The sequence below is a fragment of the Peromyscus maniculatus genome, chromosome 1 (genome assembly GCF_049852395.1).
Source record: "Peromyscus maniculatus bairdii isolate BWxNUB_F1_BW_parent chromosome 1, HU_Pman_BW_mat_3.1, whole genome shotgun sequence".
Classification (NCBI taxonomy): Eukaryota; Metazoa; Chordata; class Mammalia; order Rodentia; family Cricetidae; genus Peromyscus; species Peromyscus maniculatus.
In genome coordinates, this window is record NC_134852.1 from 84,008,295 (window position 1) to 84,017,367 (window position 9,073).

The following is a 9,073-nucleotide window of genomic DNA, read 5'->3' on the forward strand; positions in this document are numbered from 1 at the left end:
CATGCACCTATCATTTGAGTTAAACCAACACCTCATTTCCCATTTCCCACTTACCTCCAGGATTGATACTTTCCATTTCCAGGATTCTCCCTCTCATCTATAATAATAGTTTTATTATACAATCCCACACTCCTTAAGGTATGCATCCATAGTTGTCTGTTTCTAGTTTCCTGATTTCTACATGTACTCAAGTTTAAAAAAAAAAACCTATTAAGTTAGAATCTGCATATGACAAAGAAGATGCAGTATTTGTCTTTCCAGGTGTGGGTGAAACTTTTACCATTTTTATGCATTTATCTCCAAATTTCCTGACGGTCTTTTGTTTCACAGTTGAATACTATTCTATTGTGTGTATAGGCCACATTATTCTTATCCATTCCTTAGTCAATGGCCATCTGAGTTGATTCCTCTTCCTAGTTAGTTTGAATTAAGCCTCTGTGAAATGGGTGTGCAAATGTCTCTGTAGCATAGAGCCCCTTGGGCCTCTGTATGCTCAAGAGTGGTGTACCTGGTTGATATGGTAGTTCTCTTTCTTGTTCTCTGAGAAGCCTTGATTTCCACAGTGGCAGCACTAATGTACACGTCCACTAACTGTCCACCAGAGTTCCCCTTTCCCACACATCCCTACTATTTGGTGTTCTTTGAATTTTTGATAACAGCCATTCTCACTGGGGTTAGATGACAATTCCCCCTTTTAAAGGTCATATTATATAGTTACATGGTGTAGTTAGAATTTACTTTGTGCCACCAACCATCTCCCAAATAGAGACATGGATACTTACGATTAATTATGAATGCTCGGCCTTAGCTTAGGCTTGTCCCACTAGCTCTTCTAACTTAACTTGTTTCTATTCATTTATGTTTTGCCTTGGGGATTTTTACCTTTCTTTCATTCTATATGTCCTACTTTCCTGCTTCCTCCATGTCTGGCTGGCTGGCCCCTCTGAAACTTTTTTTTTTCTTTCTCTCCTCTGACCTAAATTCCTCCTCCTACTTATTCTCCCTGCCTGGAAGTCCCTTCTGTATGTCCTCCATCTCTATTGGTCATTCAGCTTTTTATTAGACCAATCAGGTGCCCTTAGCAGTTAAGGTAAAATAGCAACCTATCTTTACATAATTAAATACAACACATATTTACATAGTTAAAGAAATGCAACACATCTTTGCATAAACAAATATTCTGCAACAATGTGGTAAGTAAAGAAGGAGGAAGAGGAAGGAGGAAGAAGTAGATGGGGGAGGAAGGGGAGAGAAGAGGAGAGACATACACACTTTGTTTATCAAACCCAATAGCCCAGTCTATACATTCCTCGACTCCTAATAGATTCTTTCTTATTTTGGATCGATTGATCAATGTCATATCTCAAGTTGAAAAAATTTAAATCTAGTCACTTTCAGACACAAAATGACTTAACTTAAACACAGCTTATTTAATAAAAAATTGTCTTTGACATGTTCATATTGGGTTCATACTTTGATGTCTGAAAGTTGTTTGTCTGCAAAATGAAGAGATACAATTTTAAATAACATCAGATATGAATGTGAATATGTGTTGTGATGCTAGCAAGATAGTGAGTTAGGAAGTTTCAGGTCATGGAAGGCACTAACGTAAGTAGAAGTGGCTAAAAACTGTGGAGAGACTGGAGACTTTCGGAGGCCAGGAGTGAAAAGTACCTGCAAATGAATGAAAGAACAAGATGTACCCTCTCCATGAAGAAACCAGAAAGAGACATCTGGGGAAATTAAGATGTTGACAGAAAGCAAATATGCACACACAAAGTGGCAGGTATGATGTGTGCCCAGAAAAGATTTGAGAAGACATTAAGACTCCCCACAACCTAACTCATCTCAAAGCCAAGTGGGTCCAATGCATAGAGATGATCTTCTCTGCCAGTCTGCAAATATTGAAAAAGGTGAGTGCATTTTCAAGTACCTAACTTTTAACAAAAATATACAAAGAAACATAATATGGTCTAAACAAATAAATAAAATAAATTTCCAAAAGCAGCCCAAGAAAGGACAAATGATTTGGACATACAGTTCTCAAGAGACTATACGTAAATAGGTAGTAAGCCCCAAAATTGTTCTCAGTGTCATTAATCACCAAGGATATGCAATAGAACCCACAATGACATGCACTCAAATATTAACTCAGTGTGGTAATAAATAGTTCATTAATTTGATTATATTAACCATTTAGTAATGTATATGTCATATCTAATCACATTGTATACTTTGAATATGGATAATTTTGTCAATTATATATTAAAAAGATGAAAAAATAGATACCACTTCACACAATTCACCATCTGAATAACTAATATAAACCAAAGCAGAAAACAGTAACTGTTGAGAAGTAAGAAGCAAAATTATGAGATGTGCGTTCTTGCCAAGAATGAAAAATAGTGTAGCATCTATGGAAAACAGTATGGTAGTGCCTCAAAAATTGAATGGAAAATTCTTGTACGACCCAGCAATTCTATTTCTGGCATATAAAAATAATTGAAAGCAGAGACTCACATAGGTATCTGTACATCTGTGCCCCATGGTATCATTACCGCCGCCATCAAAAGGTGGATGCTAGAGACATGTCCATCAGTAGAATGGATGAAATAGCACATGTGGCACAACAGCTGAAGGGCCTTCAGTCTTAAATTATGGCACATGGTACAACATGGGTGAAAAGGTTCTACCATATTCTGTAAGCCAATAGTAAAAGGACAAATGCAGCTATGTCTGCATTTATACAAGATTCCCAAGAGAATAGACAAATAGATGAACACAGAAAGTGGAATGGCAGATGTCAAGGGCTCAAGCAAAGGAAACCAGGCATCGGTGTTTAGGGGGTGCAGGGTTATAGTTGGGCAAATGGAAAACTGTAGAGATAAACGGTGTAGACATCTTCCGGACAATCAATTGAGATGGTAAACCTTATGCATGGTTTCATTACAATAGAAAGTATCAAAAATGGATATATGGTTATTCTGTGAGGCTGTTATAAATTACTGCTTTCTGGCATGTTGAGGCATGTTTTTCCCCCTTGATATTTTGTTCACGAGAATGTCTTAGTTTATTAGTTTTCTCATTACTGTGATGAAATTCTTGACAAAAGTGACCTAAGGAATGAATGATTTATTCGGGCTCACAGTTTGGAGAGTACAGTCCATTATGAAAGGGACAGTGTCAGCAGGAGCATGAGGCAGCTGGTCACATTGCATCTGCAGTCAGGAAGCAGAAAGATGGATGCTGGTACTCAGGCCACTTTCTTTCTCATCAGTCCCCAGCCAATGGAATGGCTGTGCCCACATTTACTGTTGGTCTTGCTGCCTTTGTAACCCAGTCTAGAACCTGCTTTCCACACAGACCTAGAAGTTTTTCTCCAAGCTGACTAAATCAACATTAACTATGACGAGTCCACTCCTTGACAGTCTGAAACTCAAACATACCAAGTTCCAGACATCACCCTCCATTCTTTGACTTCATAGGCTCCTGGCCATTACATAATACAAATAAAAGTTCCAACTCAAAGTCACTGTGGTCATTAACAGCTTCTTTATTGGTCAAAGGTGTAAATACAGTCCCTGAGATCCAAGACCTTTGTGCAGTGTATCTTCCAAATCGGATGCACTGTTGAGATGTCTGTTTCTCACGAGTGCTGCTTTGCTGGAGGGAGCTCAGAACACATCACAGTCTACTTATTTTGTTTCCATGTTGACAGGATAGGTGCCAGCTGCTCTGAGGCTCTCCTTGCTGCTTGACTAATCTGTGTGAAGGAAGCTCCATGTCTCTTCACCCTGAGGCTACTATAATGAAATCACACAGACGGGGTCCTTAAACAGCACTTCACGTTCTCTTATTTCTGGAAGCTGTATGGTCACAATCATAATGACAGCATGTTTAGTTCTGGTGAGATGATGTCTTCTTTGCTTTCACACACCTAACCTCTCACTGTAGCGTCGCATCAGAGTGAGAGAGAGGGAAGGAGGGGGGAGAGAAAAAGAGAATGTTCATCCTAATGTGTGTGTTAATTCACCTACAGTGCTCTTCATCCTTGAACTCCTCTACCTCAGCCACTGGTAACACTCCCAAGGCCTCATCTGACATCACATTGTCTTGGGGATTAGGGCTTCAGTATTTGAATTTGCGGGGGTGGGGGGGATCTTTGTATAATTAGAAGACAAGTAATGTGGATGATGCATTACATTCAAATAGCAATTCTGGAATTCTAAGAAAACCTTTCCAAAGCAAATATAGGAGCATTCTAGAAGTCTACCTATAGAAGTGTACCTACTTCAGGTTTACAAGAAGAAAGATCTGATTTTGTGGTGTAAATGTCACCTTGTAATCTATCATCTCTTCTAAGATATAAATAGTGAAGTGTGCACAAAGATGTTTTAAATACAAGAACTATACACATGTAAACAAGATTTACACTATTGCTAGTTCAAGACATTGGGCCCATAGTATGGAAACCACCACTCAGAATCTATACTTCTCCTTTCTAGGATTGCGTTCTTACCTTGATTTTCTCACTTAAATTTTTTATTATACTTACTTTTGTGACTGTATGTATGTCTTGTGGGCACCCACAGCACAGTGCACAGCTGTGGAGATGAGAGGACAGCTTTCAGGATCATCTCTCTTCATGATCTCTGCCATGTGGGTCCCAGAGATCAAACTCAGATAATCAAGCTTGGCAGCAAGTCCCTCTCTACCCACTAGACCTTATTGCCCCCCCTATTCTGTGTTGTTTTCTTTTTATCTGATTCTTGAGAGACAGTATTTTCATATCAAGAGTATCCTTAAACTGTTGGACTCAAGCAGTCCCCCGGCCTTAACCTGCCAAGTACCTGGATTTTCAGGAACACACCCACATGCATAGTTTTTTCCTAGTTGGTGTTATAGTATTACACGGTTACAGAAGATGTATAGAGAGAGTATCCAGATAACCTCAGGTTGTCAAGATAGCTTATTGTCTAGATAATCAAGGCTCATAGAACTCAAAACTGGGTTTGTTGTTGTGTGTGTTTACTTTTAACATTAATAAATTAATGTTTAATGTTTGGTGAATGCAAGTCAAAAGCAGTTCTCTGTTCTTTTTCATTTCAAACTGCTTCCACACTAGAAATGGAGGTTAATTAAGGAGTGACTCTTTAAACAAAAGCAGTAATACTCTTTTGTGTATATTAAAAATTTGTGAGGGAGAATTTAATTGTTTTATATTTACTTATTTATCCGTGTGTGTGTGTGTGTGTGTGTGTGTGTGTGTGTGTGTGTGTGTTATTGGATGACATGGCATACATATAGAGGTCAGAGAAAAACTCGTGAGAGTCAGTTCTCTCCTTCTACTATGTGGATCCCAGGAATCACCCTCAGGTTATCAGGCTTGGTAGCAGGTGTCTCTACCAGCCAGCTCAGCCATCTTACTAGCCTTTTGAGAGATAGTTTTGAATCACAATTATAGCTATGGTTCCATTTGTTTTCCATAAGGTATTTTCTTTTTCTCTGCAGCTGAATAATGCTCCATTGTGTATGCATGCATGCCTCAATTTTTAATCCATGCATCCACTGATATGCATTAGATCTAGTCTGTGGCCTGGCTGATGTAAACAGTGCTGCAACAGACACGGGTTTGCCAGCAGGTCTATCATGTGCTAACTGTGATTCCTTGGGTATGCATCCAGGAATGGTATAGTTGGACCAGGTGATTGATCTATTCTTAACTTTGTGAGAAACCTCCATGCTAGTTTTCTCTCTAGCGATTGATTACCCTGTTAAGTGGAGCAGGCCATACTTACAAAGATGAGTACCCCACATCTTTCCACATATGTGGAACTGTAAGGAAAAAAAGAAAGAAAGTTCATTTTCTTCAGAAATGTGAACCTCTGTGTGGTGGTTTGAATGAAAATGTCCCCCATGGGCTCATATATTTGCATGCTTGGTCCCCAGTTTATGACCTGTTTAGAAGGACTACAGGTGTTACCTTGTCAGAGGAGGTTGAAGGAGGTGTGTCCGGGGGTGGGCTTTGAGGTTTCAAAAACTCACACCAGACCTAGGGTCTCTCTTTCTCTCAGCCTGATGCCTATGGATCAGGTCAGAAAGCTCTCAGGTTCCAGTGCCATGCCTGTCTGCTTCACACCATGATAATCATGGGTTAACCCTATAAAACTGTAAAGAAGTCCCAATTAAATGGTTTCTTTTATGAGTTGCCTTGGCTGTGGTGTCTCTTTGCAATAGTAGAACAGTTACTAAGGTACCCTAGTAGGTTGACCACACCCCAGGGACTGGCTTTATACTCACTTGCATTTGATTAGCACTAAACTTGGATTTGATTCATTGGAACAATGTGTATTACTGGCTAACCAATGAGAGGGCTCATCCCTGGAAGAGGCAATTCTCTCCATCTTTCAACAGTCATCAGTTTCCTGTAGTTCCTTATCTAGAGATATGACCCCATGAGATGTTAGCATCTCTATTCCTACTGCCCTTGTTCGGATCTTGTTTACGCAGACATTACTAGGAGAGACTCTTTCACAACCAATTTCCTGGTTCGCTGGCACTTACACTCTTTCTGCTCGCTCTTACACAATGTTCCCTGAGCCACAGATACAGGCGCTGTTGTGTAGATTTTTATGCTTCAGGGCCGGACTCCCCATGATAATCTGTTGATCTCTACATTGTATCCACTTGTGGTTTTCTGTGATGGTCTCCATTGACTACATAGAAAGGCTTCATTGATGAGGGGTGAGAGACACACTCACCTGTGGGTACAAGGATAAGATCTATGTGAACCTTGAGACCAAAGGACCCAGCAAGTTCTCGTTATGTATTTGTGAAAATATATGTGTTTATATATATATATATATATATATATATATATATATATATATATATATATATATATATCTGCATATGTACAACCACGGTCATGGGGCTATCATTTTGAGAGTGGGGAAACATGGAAGAAGTTGAAAGGAAGGACTTGGGAGGGCCTTGGATGGAGGAAAGGGAAGGGGAAAGTGATGCAACTATATTTTAATTAAAAAATAAAAACAATAATAAAAAGAAAGAGGAGCACACAAAGTAGGAAGGAAACTTGGGAAGAAGCTGGGAGGAGTTGGAGGTGGTTTGGTAGTATGTAGGATCAAAATACATTGTGCACAATTATCAAATAAATAAATAAATAAATAATAAATAAATAAGACATGAAAGTAGAAAGGGACTTTTAGGGAACAGGAAGAAGACTAGCAGGGAGAGAGCAAGGGCATCCGTAAGGCATGTAGAAGTAAATTTGAATAAAAGGCCTTATACACATGTATGACCATGTCATAATGAAACCCATTATTCTGTGTAATTGATATGTACACTAATTTAAAAGTATGTAATTGGACTTTTTTTCTATTTCAGGATTGCTGGGCTGTGATGTTGGCATGTCCAATCTCTGCAAGATACATAACAAAGTGTCTCAGTCCTGAAAGGCCCTGACTCCTCCCCTGGGAATACTTCCTGGGCTCTCTTGCCCAGCACGTGATTTTTAAGGTAACTAGAAGCAACTTAATTTTAAGGTTTGAAGCTTCATCTAACACTCAGACAAGAAGAATCTTCTTTTCTCCTATAATAGAGTGAAATTTTTCCAAAAGGAAGGAAAATACCACTGCCTCAACTATTCATTTCAAATAAGGTAAAAACACACAGCCGTAGGGGCAAGAGGAGCTATTTCTGATGCTGTGGTCACCACAGGCTGTTCCTGTTCCAGAGTATGAGACCATATCACTATAATCTCTATCACATAACGCTGAATCATTTCCTTGACTTGGCAGGGAAAGATTACGAACATTCCTAGACTCAAAGTGGTGCCATGATCCCAAGGCCTGCAAATGATCAGAGCACACAAAGAATCAACAAGAACATCAGCAGACACCAAGGCCCAAGGAAAAGCTGGGGTATATGGACTGGTCTTTTTAGAGGTGTGCTCCTTTGCCTAGAGGACAATGATGGCCTTAAATAAGCTGCTCAGGGTAGACAGCTAGTCAGTCGCTGGTCATCTCTGCTCTAGCAATGTCTGCTTCACCTTCCAGAAGCCAAAGAGGAAGAGAATGAGACCCAGGGAGAAATGTCCTCTTCTCTTTAAAAGATTTTTTTTTTTATGTTTAGTTATGTGTATGAATGCCAGTCTATGTGGGGGTATGTGCATATAAGTGGGGTTATCTGCAGAGGCCAGAAGACGATGATGGAGCTGCTGGAACTGGTGTCATAGGCATTCCTGAGCCACCAGACACGGGTGCTGAAAACTGAACTTATGTCCTTTGCAAGGACGGTAAGCAGTCTGAACTACCAGCCCTGAGAAATCTCCCGAGTTTAATTCTGGCTGCTGTGAGTAACATATGTAATTTAAAAAGGAAAAATTTAGACGAAGCAGACTAAAGTCTCATGCAATAGCAGACTTTATTCAGGGCATCAGACAATTTACGTTCTGAAGGTTAAGCAAGGTCATATGAGCAAAGTTCGAGTGAGTCCAAGCTGTACATAGTGACAAGGGCAAGGCATGATCATGTGACTTTAGGCTGTATACAGTCTCAAAGACAAGCCATGCTTGGAAACATAGATAGATAGATAGATGATAGATAGATAGATAGATAGATAGATAGATAGATAGATAGATAGATAGATAGATAGATGATAGACAGATAGATAAATAGATAGATAAGCAGATAATCTGAAGTAAACCTACTCATACTTACTATACCTGGGAGGGGCACAAAAACACATTCCAAGAATAAATTTGTGCCTTGGAGGGCTGAGGTCACAGGAATTCTTGTCTTGTTTTCTTAGAGTTTCCTCACAAGCAATCCGCATTTTCCTAACACAGATTCATTCATGCACCTCACCATAACAGCAAAGTCAGTTATTCAACAGATGGGTTATACATTAGAGAAACCACGTGAGCTCTTGTGTGAACTCTGGATGATCCTGGATGTGATGATGGCTCAATGTATGATTTCACAATTTTACAGATGCGTGTAATTCAAGGGCTGAAAGGAAGAGGTGACTGAGATGGAAGGGGGGTGGCCCC

General features: G+C 39.7%; 1 long non-coding RNA gene across 1 annotated transcript; it reads left to right on the forward strand.

The window, feature by feature from the left end:
- Positions 1 to 1,487: 1,487 nt before the first annotated feature.
- LOC143272065 (uncharacterized) lies at positions 1,488 to 8,613 on the forward strand. Its single transcript, XR_013049464.1, has 3 exons — positions 1,488 to 1,913; positions 3,719 to 3,906; positions 7,408 to 8,613. It is a non-coding gene; the product is annotated as an uncharacterized LOC143272065 (long non-coding RNA).
- The last annotated feature ends 460 nt before the right edge of the window (positions 8,614 to 9,073 follow it).